We start from the raw sequence: 14,578 nt of genomic DNA on the forward strand, positions 1-14,578 counted from the left end.
CTTTCGGTGACTTCATAAAGATCAGAAGACTTCTAAACCCCTTCGGTCCTTCACTTGAACTAGAATACTCTCAACTTGATTGCAATGTAGGTGATCTCCTATGAGAGATGTTGGTGAAGTAGTTGGTGTAGCCTCCGGAACATAATGTCTCGAATTTTCTTCACCAAAATAAGGAAGAAAGTTGTAAGATTCTTCCTCGCCGGTGATGTTCCAATCCCATATTGCCTCTTCATCAAATTCTACATCTCTACTGATCACTAACTTGCTAGTGCTTGGATTAAACAGCTTGTAACCCTTAGACTTTTCATCATATCCAATGAAAAGTAATTTCTCACTTTGATCATCAAGCTTGGACTTGAGTTGCTTGGGAACTTGTGCATAAGCAATGGAACCAAATATTCGAAGATGTGATACACATGACTTCCATCCAGTCCAAGCTTCTTGAGGCGTAACATTCTCTAAGCTCTTTGTAGGGGAACAATTTGACAAGTAAACTGCACATGAAACTGCTTATGCCCAAAATTCTTTAGGCATCTTCTTGTTTTTCAGCATAGATCTAGCCATGTTGAGAATAGTCCTATTCTTTCTTTCTGCTACACCATTTTGTTGTGGTGTTCTAGGAATAGTAAGTGGTCTGTGTATTCCATGGTCCTCACAGTATTTGTTGAATTCATTGGATGTGAACTCACCACCTCTATCTGTTCTCAATGCTTTAATCTCATAACCACTTTCTTTCTCAACCATTGCTTTGAACTTCTTGAAGGTGTCAAATGCTTCTGATTTATTTTTCAACAAATAAACCCATGTTTTGCTGCTATAATCATCAATGAAAAGAATAAAGTATGAACTTTTACCAAGTGATGGGGGTTTGATTGGTCCGCATATATCTGAATGCACCACTTCAAGTGGCTTCGTCGCTCTTGAAATAGATTCTTTTGGAAATGCCTTTCTTGGTTGCTTACCAAGTAAACAGGCTTCACAAAGTTGATTAGGATGGTCAATACAAGGCAATCCTCTTACCATTTTCTTGTGTCCCATCTCTTTAGCACAAGTCCTCAAACACATTGGACCTTATTTGTAGATTAATCAAGAACATTCTATTCTTCTTCATAGAAAGAGTAGTTATTAGATTAGAGTTTCTATCACGAAGCCATAACTTTTGTCCCTCCTTCATAATTTTGCATCCATTGACTTCTAAGAGCTGACCCACACTTAAGATATTACTTCTTAAATTTGGAATGTAGTAAACATCTGGAATTAATTTATGACTTGAATCTTTTAATTCAATCATAGTCGTACCTTTTCCCTCAATTTTTACTTTTGAGCCATCGCTAAAGGTAATGTTGCCTGTCACACTTGTGTCTAGATCAACAAATTTGTTCATGTCTCCTGTCATGTGGTTACTCGCTCCATTGTCAAGATACCACGTTAAATTATCATCCCTCTTATCTTCTATTTTAAGAGCTAACAACATAGTTGATTGATAAGAGGTTTTTAGTGTGTCGTTCAGGCACTAAGAACCGCTTTCCAAACAATATTTATAATCCTAACAAGCAACTACTAAGGGAATAGTAAGGGCAAGTCAAGGGTCGATCCATAGGGAAAATGGGATTGATTAGAATCTATCTAGTCTAGACTACCTAATTGAAAGGTATTTGGGGGTTTGAAAGGTGTTTGGTAGCAATTAAAACTATCTAACAACTAGAACAAGCAAATATCACGAGTTTAAATATCAAATAAAAGACATAGAGTTAAGGTTATAGTATGAATAAGAACGGATGATGATTGTTAATGCGATGCGAAGCAACAAAGACGATTATGCAAGGTTTAGTTTCCCTCTAAATTACTTGAGTCCTCTCTCGAATGTCCTCAAGAGTAATCACTCAATCAATCAACTAAATCCTCTCTCGAATGGTCTTTAGTTAATTATAAATGATTCAATAAGTTTGGAAAACCCCTAATGAAGGATCCCCTTAATTTCCATCCAATATCTTGGTATAGAAATTAAGTTGATTCTTGGGATGTATAAAAGAGTTCAAAATCCGTTTAAGAACGTTTGAAATCAAAATACCAAAGTATAGATGTGATCAATATCTATCCTAAGGTCTCAAAACACCAAGATCAATGCATAAACTTCTCCGTACATCACAATCACATCAACATCATAATTAAAACCCTAATTCATACTTTCACCCTAACCCAGATATGAAACTACTCACTAATCATGGAGTTTAAGCAATTAAACATAAAATCTATGACTAATCTAGGTTAAACATGATTAAGAAATTATTAAACAATAGAAATCACAATTATTAAACTAAGAGAATGAAGATCTTAATAATATAAGAACATAAACAAACACAAGAGAATGAAATAAAAACTGAAACTTTGAATTAATTGAAAAAAAGTACCTCGAATGTAAATCGAATCACAACTATGATCTCTAATCTCAATTACCAAGAAAACTAAAGTGTTTTCTCTCTAAACAAAACCCTAAAATATTGTGTGAAAGATAGAATAAAGCGTAAGTCCCCAACTCCTCTCGAAAAGAGGGTTTGATGATCGATTTTTTTTGTCCGGATCGTGAGGTGCGGGCGCACCAAAAGGAGGTGCGGGCGCACCTTTCTCAGGTGCGGGCGCACCTGAGTCTTCTGCCTCAAGGTGGAAATCTCTTCGTCAAATGGTGCGGGCGCACCAGATGAAGGTGCGGGCGCACCTAAGTCTCCTGCCTCAGCCTGAATTACTTCATAGAATGTGCGGGCGCACCACGGTTTGGTGCGGGCGCACCAGACATAGGTGCGGGCGCACCTTATGCAGTCTGTTTTGCTCCAGAATTGGTCGATGGTGCGGGCGCACCAGTGGCTTGTGCGGGCGCACCATCGTGTCGGGGCATACCAAGCGCACCTCAGGCTACCTTTCAGCCTCTAGCTCGTTCCCTTATGCCATGTCTCGCATTTCTCGACCCCGAAGAGGGCAATACCTGCAATAGAACACGAACAAACATGGTGAAAGCATATGTGCTAGAAATTCGATCGAAATAGATCGAAAATCTAGCAAAATGTCACTATGACCAAGTATGATCAAGTGAATGAAATAGAAGGGAAAAGTGAGGAGAAAGAAGGAAGAAAAGGAGGAAAAGGGAGCAAAACAAGCAAAAGAAGGTCATAAAGTGCGTTGGAAACGCACTTATCAAACTCCCCAAGCTTAGCGTTTTGCTGTCCTCAAGTAAACCAAGAATGAGAGTGAAGGAAAAGAAAGAAAAGGAGAATAAAAAGAAAAGGGAAACATGCAACAAACTAACCTATATGCTCAAATGCAAGGTTACAAAATGACATGCAAGCTAAATGAGTTCATATCAAGATTTAGGAGACCAACCAAACACAAGAGGGAAGATGATTAGGAAGCACAAGAGTGACTCTAAGGTCTCAATCCACCGATCAACCGAGTCTTTTTGAAAGAAAGCTTTCCAAGAATGATTTCTCACTCTTCTCCACTTCCAAGACCCAAGTTTGACTCCTCCCTAGGGATGCTCAACCATAATTGCTCGCCTCTACCATGTTTTGATGACCCTCATCATGATTGCACAAATCTCACCCGCCACTACTAAATAGATCAAGTCCAATCTAGAAGTCAAAAGGGACTTTGTTAAGGTTGTAACGGGGCTAGGTTAGGGGTGTGGATCATATTCTAGGAATGTGGTGCAAAAAGGGTAATTGGAGTACAAACTAGGGGTAAATACTCCCCCAAGCTAGTCCTAACACTATTCTCAATTAAAGAACTCTACACATATCCTTGAATTTCACTTGTTTCTTTTTCACTTTGTGAACTTTTTCCTTTTTCTCATCAATTTGATCTTTCTTTCTTTTCATTTTCAATAATAAACCAAATCAAACAATAAGAACTTTCTTTCTTTTATTTCTTTTGTCTTTCTTTTTCACAAAATTTTTCAACTTTTGCATCATACAAGCACATTAACTCTCTTTCAACCAAGACTTAATATCAAAACCACTTAACTCAACAAAAACTACACATGTACTCCACTTTGGGGAAAGTTTGGCCATGACTCATTATGTGGGTTAAGCAAAAATAGGATAGAAAGGCTCAGATGGGTTGAGAAGCGAATATTATGCAGGTATTCAAGCTTTTGGCTCTGTAGCTCCTATTACTAGCAAAAGAAACGCCCTAAATCATTCTCCTAGAGGCTCGTCTTATGTAATCTTGGGGACTAAAATGCAAGTCACAATTAGGCGATCAATGGTGAGGGTTGTGAGTGAGTCTTACGAGGTTCTTGGCCCTCCTTCGGGATTCATCGCACAAGGGGCAAGGCAATCCATTCATCCAACTCGCCTAATTTCAAAGAGACTCTACCAAAAGTCGGTTTCAAGAGACGCCTAAAGTCACAACAGGGCTTCCAAAATCATCAAGTCTAATATAAGGAAGGTCTTCCAATCAAGTCATGAACTCTTTAGCCACAAATCATGCATGCAACCAAGCTATCCTAAATGCAGAAAAAAAAAAAAAAAGAAAAAAAGAATAAAAGAGGAAAATGTTTTTTTTTTTTTTTTTTTTATTTTTTTATTTTTTTATTTATTTTTTTTTTATTAAAAAAAAATGCAAGCAAAAGAAATGACAAAAGAAACTACCAAAGCACACTGTACAGGTGAAGAGAAGTCAGCAGGGGTGAGGATGTCAATACCACAACAGAAACAATCACCAATAACAACCGAAACCAATGAGACCCCTAACTTCTAACCATCTATGACCCCGAAACTCCCTAAGATATAGACATACAACAAGTCCCCCAAACTAAGCAAACTCCGCGTCGGAGTTGCAAAAGGAGGGAGAGGGAGGGGGTTAGGAAAAGCTCCTAATAGTTCCCACCATCCCCCCCATCGGGAGAGGGGGTAAGGGGGGAAATACCCACCAGAGGACCCATCATAGTAGGATGGGTAGTGGGGGTAAGGACGGAATGAAGGCTCCTCAAACGGCCCTTCTCGAGGGTCGAAAGAAGGAGGATAGTGGGGATGGTTAGGGAAGGGAGGCTCATGTCCGGAGTGGACATTGGCGAGGTGAGTGCGCCAAGCCACCCTAGACACATGGTCCAGGTCGGTGCGGATATCGGCAAGAGTAGCCGTAACCGCACGGTGATTGGCCTCCTGAGAGGCCTGCATCTGCGCTATGGCTGCCATGACAGAGCCCATGTCGAAGGATTGAGAGGAGGAAGCTCCGGCCACCTCACTCTCAGGAATGCGGTGGTCGGGCCTCGGTCTTCTCGGAACGCGGGGATCGATCTCCATAGGCATGGGCTCAGGGATAGCCCGTGGGATGTCATGGGCAGGGGGAACCCGCCAACGGTTTAAGGTCGCCCCCCCACAAGCCAGATGCAGTTTTCCTTTTTATAATTGCGCAGAAATTTCATCTGCTGCAGGCTGGCACCATCCAATCTGTTGGACTGACCAACAGTAGGCATGCTGGCTTCCAAGCGAGCCAGGTCATCGGTCAAGTCAAGGTAGGATGCTAGCCGGGTGACCATGCCACCACAAAGGATCTCCCCAGTCACCGTTGTGCCCCCCCGAATTTCCTGCAGTCGGTTGAGGAGGAGAGCAGCAAAGTTAATGCGGGCTCTATGGTGGGCCCCGAGTGGCCAACCAGAGAACCAAAGCTCGTCCTTCCGCAACTGCCCGACTTCCTGTTTAGGGAAGATGGTTTAAACCAACATCCTATGGAAGTATCGGAGAGCAAGGTGGATGATCTCCGACGCTTTGGACGAGTTCGTTCGAAACGAAGTCGTACCATTGGTGATCTTTGCCCACCACTCTTGCTCATTATATCCCTGCCAGATGATGCCCAAAGGTGCATCGCAGGGGGCTCGAGGGTCCATCCCAAACGCCTCACAGAATTCGTCAAAAGACAGTGCTCTAGCTTGATTGAACATGCGAAATTGAATAGTTAGAGCACCTGTCACATTACTTACGTTCAACGTACTCAGGAATTCAAGAGTGAGTTGATCGTAAGTAGGTTCATGAATATCAAGGAAGTCCGATAACCCGACATTATCTGCCATCTCCCTTATCATCGACTCGATGTTAAGGTAGTTGCAGGTAGTGTGGTCATAGAACTTTGTGGGACGAAACGTGCGCTCAGAAAGTTGTTGGAAAATTTGTTTATGAGTAGCGTTGGGAAACTTTAGAGCATAAAGGGAGGGGGATGCGAGCTAGACGAAGGTCCTTGTGAAGAAGACCCCGTCTTTGCTCGCTTAGACCTGGATGAGCCTTCACCACCACTTCTTCCCATGGTGAAAAAGAATTTTTGTTTGGCAAAAAGGGAAGGAGAAGTGATGATCTGCTGCAAAGACACAACCACAAAGCGGACTCTCTACACAAAGAAACACGCAAAAAAGAAAAAAAAAACGAAACACACAAAAAGAAAAATCAAACCACACAAAAGGGAAAACACACAAAAAAGAAAAATAAAAAAATAAGCCTAAGATCTACCAGCTAGCCATCCACAATTAGTAGCAACAAAGTTGCTAGCAATCAAGAGTTTCACCACTCAAAGAGACTTTCAAGCCAATTTCACCAAACCAACCACAATTATGCACAAAAAAGAACAACACCTCACAATTTTGCAATGTAGTTCTCAAAAGTAAGAATATTATGAATTTATCACAAACCACAAAAATTGCATATGTTCACCACACACCAAACACAAAATATGACAAAGTTCATGAACAATCAAAAGAAATTAGGAAAACAAGCATGCAATCTAAAAGAAAACACACTAGAAGTCCAATTTAGTAGATTATTGATGAAAAAGCAAAGATTAGAAGGGAGTTACCAACATGGAGATGAAAATCCCCAATTTTGAAACCCTAGAAATCGAATCCTTGCAAAACCCCAATTTTTTGTGCTTTGAATGTTGTAGAGAAGATGGTGATGAAGATTCCGGTGATAAAAATCGTCGGAAGTGGCCGGAAAACAAGTAAGGTCGCCGGATCTAGAGAGGAGCAAGAGAGAGAAAGTGAGTGAGTGTGAGAGATAGTTCGAAATAATGAAGGATAAAGGGAGGGGGGCCGAAAAAACAAAGTGGCGTTCTGTTTTTTTTTTTCGCTCAGCCGGTTTGGTGCGGGCGCACCTCTCCCTGGTGCGGGCGCACCACCCGAAATTTTTTTCAAAACACACGTTTGGTGCGGGCGCACCAACAGGAGGTGCGGGCGCACCAACAGGAGGTGCGGGCGCACCTCTCCCTTCTGTTTTTTCCCAAAAAAAATTCGTAGGCTTTGGTGCGGGCGCACCAAAGTCGTCTGTTTTTTTCAAAATCAGTCGACAGAAGTGGTGCGGGCGCACCTTGTGTGGGTGCGGGCGCACCTCCTTTTTTTCCGAAATTTTTTTTTTTTGACAAGGTGTGGGCGCACATGGACTAGGTGCGGGCGCACCAAAGTCTTCTGTTTTTTCTGAAAATCGTGTGCAAAATTTGGTGCGGGCGCACCAAAGTTTTTTTCCGAAAATTTTTCTCATGTGCGGGCACACATTGAACAGGTGCGGGAGCACCTAACCCGTCTGATTTGTACATATTTCTTTTCCAAAACACCAATTCACTCAACTTCTCATAAAAATTCAGATGTTCCAATGTACCTCTCATGGCTAACTGATAAATCAAAAGCTAACTAACAACAAAGGAAAAATAAAAGAAATGAAAGAAAGGAAAGAAGAGAAACGGGTTGCCTCCCGTGTAGCGCTTGTTTTAAGTCATTAGCTTGACTAAAAAGGATACATCCATCATGAGAGTCGCTCAGGTGAGCGAAGAATCAAGCAACCAATGGAGCCAACAGCATGCGAATCATGGTAGAGCTTTAATCTTTGACCGTTCACCCAGAATGGACCGTTCTCACCCATAACCTCATAAGCCCCATAAGGAGTAGTCTTCAACACGAGAAGGGACCCGACCACTTGGACTTTAACTTTCCGGGGAAAAGCTTTAGTCTTGAGTTGAACAACAAGACTTTGTCCCCAACCCGGAAATCTCGTTGTTGAATCCGGTTGTCGTGCCATTTCTTCGTTTGCTCTTTGTACAGTCTAGAACTCTCATAAGCGTCAAAACGAAATTCCTCCAGTTCTACTAGCCTTTCTTTTCGAGCTTCTCCCGCCAAGTGTAGATCCATGTTGAGCTCCTTAACTGCCCACCAAGCCTTGTGCTCAAGCTCAACCGGCAAATGACATGCCTTGCCATACACAAGGCGATAGGGAGTGGTGCCTATGGGCGTCTTGAAAGCCGTGCGAAGAGCCCAAAGAGCGTCATCAAGCTTCAAAGACCAATCCTTTCGTGTCCTATTGACCACTCTCTCAAGAACATTTTTAACCTCTCGATTCGAAACCTCAACTTGGCCTTGTGTTTGGGGGTGATAAGGAAGACCTACTTTGTGATTCACCCCGTATTTTTCAATATGCTTCTAATTGCTTTTTGGCGAAGTGTGAACCGCCATCACTGATCAATACACGGGGCACCCCAAATCGAGGGAAGATGATCTTCTTCAGAAGCTTGGTGACTACCTTATGGTCATTGGGGAGAGGCAATGGCTTCCACCCATTTGGTCACGTAGTCGACCGCAACAAGAATATATACATTCCCACAGGAAGGAACGAATGGGCCCAAAGTCGACCCCCAGACATCAAACGGCTCAACCTCAAGAATGTTCTGTTGAGGCATCTCGTGTCGCTTTGTGATGCCACCACTCCGTTGACATCTATCACAAGCCACCACAAATGTTCGGGCATCCTTATGCAATGTTGGCCAGAACATACCACATTGGAGCACCTTAGCAACAGTTTTGCTTGCTCCACCATGTCCTCCACATGCCAAAGTATGGCAATGATGCAAAACCGAGGCCATCTCATGATTAGGAACACACCTCCTAAACACGCCATCAGCACACTTCTTAAAAAGGAGCGGGTCATCCCAGTAGAACCTCGAAACTTCTTTAAAGAACCGCTTCCTTTGTTGGGAAGTAAAACCATGAGGTTCAATCCCACAAGCCAGATAATTTGCATAATCAGCGAACCATGGAACCTCATTGTTCAGAATGGCGAACAAGGCTTCTTCTCTCAAATCGTCCTCGATAGGAATCTCCTCCAGATTGTCAGGAGGGAGGCGTGAAAGATGGTCAGCTACCACATTCTCCGTCCCCTTCTTCTCTTTCATCTCAAAATCAAACTCCTGAAGAAGCAACACCCACCTAATGAGCCTAGGCTTAGCATCCTTCTTACTCATCAAATACCGGACCGCAGAATGATCCGTATACACCACCGCCTTATTACATGTCAAGTAGGAACGGAACTTGTCAAAAGCAAATACCACGGCCAACATTTCCTTTCCCGTAGTTGCATAGTTCCGTTGAGCATCATCCAGAGTCCTACTTGCATAGGCTATCACATGTAGCCTCCCTTCCTTGCGTTGCCCAAGAACAACTCCCACTGAAAAGTCACTAGCATCGCACATTAGTTCAAAAGGCAAGCTCCAATCCGGAGCTTGCACAATGGGGGCAGAAGTAAGGGCTTTCTTAAGAGTTTCAAAAGCCTTAGTACAAGACTCATCAAACCAAAATCAACATCTTTCTGAAGTAGATTCGTCAATGGTTTGGCTATTTGAGAGAAATCCTTGATGAAACGTCGGTAAAAACCAGCATGTCCAAGGAAAGCGCAACTCCCGTCACCGAGTTCGGTGGCGGAAGCTTCTCAATAACCGAAACCTTTGCCGGATCTACTTCAATACCCTTTTTCGACACTTTATGCCCAAGTACAATGCCTTCCTCGACCATAAAGTGACACTTTCCCAATTCAGTACAAGGTTCGTCTCTTGACACCTTTTTAACACACTTCAAGATTAACCAGACATGTGTCAAAAGACGAACCACACACACTAAAGTCGTCCATGAAGACTTCAATGGAATCTTCTAGCATGTCAGAGAAGATTGCTGTCATACACCTTGAAAAGTGGATGGGGCATTACACAAACCAAAGGGCATCCTTCGATATGCAAATGTCCCATACGGACAAGTAAAGGTGGTTTTCTCTTGGTCATCCGGATGAATGGGGATTTGAAAGAATCCGGAATAACCATCGAGAAAACAGAAGTGTGAATGACGAGCAAGCCTCTCCAACATTTGGTCAATGAAGGGAAGGGGGAAATGATCTTTCCGGGTGGATTTGTTCAGTTTTCTGTAATCAATACAGACTCTCCACCCAGTGACAGTCCTAGTTGAGATTGTTTCTCCTTTCTCATTCTCAACTATAGTCATGCCCTTTTTTTGGAACCACGTGAATCGGGCTCACCCACTTGCTATCTGAGATAGCATAGATGATTCCCGCGTCACGTAGTTTCAAGATCTCCTTTTTCACAACCTCTTTGAGGTTGGGATTGAGCCTTCTCTGATGCTCGATGGAGGAGGCATTACTATCGATGAGATGGATACGATGCATAGCAAGAGAAGGGCTTATCCCCTTAAGGTCATCAATCGAATACCCAATGACATCTTTATATTTTTGCAAAATTCCAACATTTTGATATAGAAATGTCATCAAGACTCGAATTGACAATAACAGGATAAGTACATGCATCATCAAGAAAAACATATCTAAGAGAGGAGGGAAGGGGTTTGAACTCTACCTTGGGAGGAGGCTTAGAACACTCCTCTTTATCAGTGGATGATGCAGCTAGAACCTCAAACGCCTCATCTTGCGTTTCCTCTTCCATGTCCAAGTAAGGGTGTCGGTAAGTGCAGCATACAAATCGTCCCCAGAATTATCCACACTCATGGTGTCCTCTACCTCATCTTCCACTAGGCTTACCCGGCAAATTTTCTCCATCATAGGCTCTTCAGTGTCTTAGAGAACTCAAACACCACCCGCTCATTAGCTACCTCAACCGTGATTGTGTCTTTTTGCAGTTTATCACGGCACCCAAAGTCTTTAGAGCTTCTCTTCCCAGAATAAGAGGAGTCTCAGGATCTTCCTCCATATCCATCACCACAAAGTCGCATGGTACAAACACATGCCCAACTTGAATCGGTATATCCTCCAACTCACCACAAGGGACTCTCACAGTGCGGTCCGCCAATTGAATCGTTTTGCGCGTAGGATGAAGAGGAAATTTCAGGTGTTTTCAATAGAAAGGGGCATCAAATTGACACTGCTCCCAGATCGGCCAGTGCACCCTTAGGCTCTAAGTCACCTATCTTACCGGCAAGGTGAAACTCCCGGGATCTCTTTGCTTCTTGGGCATAGTTCGTTGCACAAGAGCACTCACTTGGTAAGGTAGGGAGATAAGCTCATCTTCAAGTTTTCGCTTATTGGAGAGGATCTCTTTCAAGAACTTAGCATAAGCTGGCATTTGAGACATAGCCTCAAGGAATGGAATGTTGATTTGCAGGCTCTTCATCACATTAGAAATTTAGTGAACTTGTCACTCAACTTTCTCTCTACCAACCTATGAGGATAGGGAACCGGAGGCACATAGGATTTGGTTGGTGGAGGTGATGGCAATGTGTTTTGTCACCAACTTGAACATGTGACTCATCTTCTCCTCAACTCCTCTTTCTCAGTTTCCTCAGCTCCATCCTCCTTCTCAACAACTTCTACTTCTCCATCCTGCTCTAACTCCCCATTCGGCATCTTAGGACTTGTTCCCGACCTCAAATGAATGGCTTTGGCTTGATGGAGGTTGGGGTTAGGATGGGTTGGCCGGAAGTTGATTTGTGGGGGTGGGGGGTTCTTCTCAGCTACTTGGGCAATTTGGGTTTCAAGCATTTTGTTGTGGGCTTGTAGCTCTTGAAACCTTTGCTCATGGTTTTGGAGAATTTGGTTCATGGATTGGAGTTGTTGGAGAATTTGGAGAGAGGTTGGATCGGAAGATGGTGTAGGTTCGGGATTTTGTTTGTGGGAAATGGAAGTTGGAGGGAGGTTTTGGGTTGTTGGTCCTTTGATGTGGAGCTTGGTAGTGTTGGACCCTTGTGAGGAGGAACCACCTTGGTTATAGTTTTGGTTTTGGTTATACCCTTGCGCAAACCCTTGGTTGTGAGCTTGGTTGTACCCTTGTTGAGGTTGATTCCATCCTTGTTGAGGTTGGTTGAATCCTTGGGTGTAGTTTTGTTGAGGTTGTCTCCAACCTCCTTGTTGATTGTTCCTATCCCTTGATTCCCCTGATATCCATCTCCTCTTGAATTAATTGCCGCCACATGCTCCGAATGGGTACCTCCACAATAAGAAGTATCATGGTTAGTACCACCACAAATATCACAAGAAAAAGAGTTTACCTGTGAAGGAGTAGACGATGCAAGATTGATCTTGGAGAGCTTCTTATCGAGTTGGTCCATCTTAGCTTGAATTTGATCCATGGGGTCAATTTCAAACTTTCCGCTCTTCTTAGGTTGAGCACCTCTTCGTCTTCCACCCCATGAGTAGTTCTTGATCACCTCCTCAATTGTGGACTCAAGTTGTTCTTGCGGGATCTTAGATAGTTGACCTCCCGCTCCAGCATCAAGATTGGCCCGTGAAATCGGATCAAGACCATCATAGAAGAATCGCATGAGTAGATTCTTGTTGAACTCATGGTGTGGGCATGAACGGATCATCTCCTTGAACCGCTCCCAAGCTTCGGCAAGTGTCTCATCGTTCTCTTGCTCAAATGAGGAGATCTTCCTCCTTATGTCCGCAGTCTTCCACTCCGGGAAGTATTTCTTCAAGAATGCCATCGTGACTTCTTCCCATGTAGTGAGGGAATTAGCAGGCAAGCTCTTGAGCCATGACTTTGCTTTTCCGGTAAGAGAGGACCGGAACAGGTGCATCTTGATGTAGTCAGGAGAGACATCATTAGTTGTTATCATGGCACAGATCTCAAGAAACCTGTCGAGATGGTCTAGAGGATCTTCATCTGACCCCCACAAAACTGCTCTGCTTTCACCATCCGAGTATACTGAGGGTGAATGCTGAAATTTGTAGTGGTGGTAGGGAGTCGAATTCCACCTTGAAGAACATAGGAACCCGGATTTCCGAAATCCCTAAACAGTTGTGGATTTTCTTCACCCATTTCTGATTCAACTTCACTTGATGTACTTGAGATTGGTGAAGAAGGCTCGGAACCCAAAGTCAGATTTCCCAAATTCTTCCGAAGCTTTCGCAACGTACGGTCGATTTCAGATCTAGAGGCAATGTGGGTGAACCGTGAGTTCTTCTTCTCATGTAACACAACAAAGCTAAGCAGAGGATTAGCAAATAACAACCACAGTTAAAAAGAAAATAAAAGAAAAATCAACTAAGCAAACTAAACTAAAATATACTTCAATCAATAGCACAGTTTCCCCGGCAACGGCGCCATTTTGATAAGAGGTTTTTAGTGTGTCGTTAGGGCACTAAGAACCGCTTTCCAAACAATATTTATAATCCTAACAAGCAATACTAAGGAATAGTAAGGGCAAGTCAAGGGTCGATCCACAGGGAAAATGGGATTGATTAAAGTCTATCTAGTCAACTACCTAATTGAAAGGTATTTGGGGTTTGAAAGGTTTTGGTACAATTAAACTATCTAACAACTAGAACAAGCAAATATCACGAGTTTAAATATCAAATAAAAGACACTAGAGTTAAGGTTACTAGTATGAATAAGAACGGATGATGATTGTTAATGCGATTGCGAAGCAACAAAGACGATTATGCAAGGTTTAGTTTCCCTCTAAATTACTTGAGTCCTCTCTCGAATGGTCCTCAAGAGTAATCACTCAATCAATCAACTAAATCCTCTCTCGAATGGTCTTTAGTTAATTGATTAAATGATTCAATAAGTTTGGAAAACCCCTAATGAAGGACCCCTTAATTTCCATCCAATATCTTGGTATAGAAATTAAGTTGATTCTTGGGGATGATAAAAGAGTTCAAAATCCGATTTAAGAACTTTGAAATCAAAATACCAAAGTATAAATGTGATCAATATCTATCCTAAGGTCTCAAAACACCAAGATCAATGCATAAACTTCTCCATTCATCACAATCACATCAACATCATAATTAAAACCCTAATTCATACTTTCACCCTAACCCTAGATATGAAACTACTCACTAATCATGGAGTTTAAGCAATTAAACATAAAATCTATGACTAATCTAAGGTTAAACATGATTAAGAAATTATTAAACTAATAAAATCACAATTATTAAACTAAGAGAATGAATGATCTTAAATAATATAAGAACATAAACAAACACCAAGAGAATGAAATAAAAACTGAAACTTTGAATTGAATTGAATGAAAAGTACCTGAATGTAAATCGAATCACAAACTATGATCTCTAATCTCAATTACCAAGAAACAAAGTGTTTTCTCTCTAATACAAAACCCTAAAATATTGTGTGAAAACTAGAATAAAGCGTAAGTCTCAACTCCTCTCGAAAAGAGGGTTTAATGATCGATTTTTTTTTGTCCGGATCGTGAGGTGCGGGCGCACCAAAAGGAGGTGCGGGCGCACCTTTCTCAGGTGCGGGCGCAGCGGACCTCAGGTGCGGGCGCACCTGAGTCTTCTGCCTCAAGGTG

General features: G+C 42.4%; 1 non-coding gene across 1 annotated transcript; it reads left to right on the top strand.

Moving 5' to 3' along the window:
* Positions 1–12,596: 12,596 nt before the first annotated feature.
* On the top strand, positions 12,597–12,703 carry LOC130590254 (small nucleolar RNA R71). Its single transcript, XR_008967845.1, has one exon. It is a non-coding gene; the product is annotated as a small nucleolar RNA R71 (small nucleolar RNA).
* The last annotated feature ends 1,875 nt before the right edge of the window (positions 12,704–14,578 follow it).

Source organism: Beta vulgaris, chromosome 9, assembly GCF_026745355.1.
Source record: "Beta vulgaris subsp. vulgaris cultivar EL10 chromosome 9, EL10.2, whole genome shotgun sequence".
In the NCBI taxonomy this organism is placed as follows: domain Eukaryota; kingdom Viridiplantae; phylum Streptophyta; class Magnoliopsida; order Caryophyllales; family Amaranthaceae; genus Beta; species Beta vulgaris.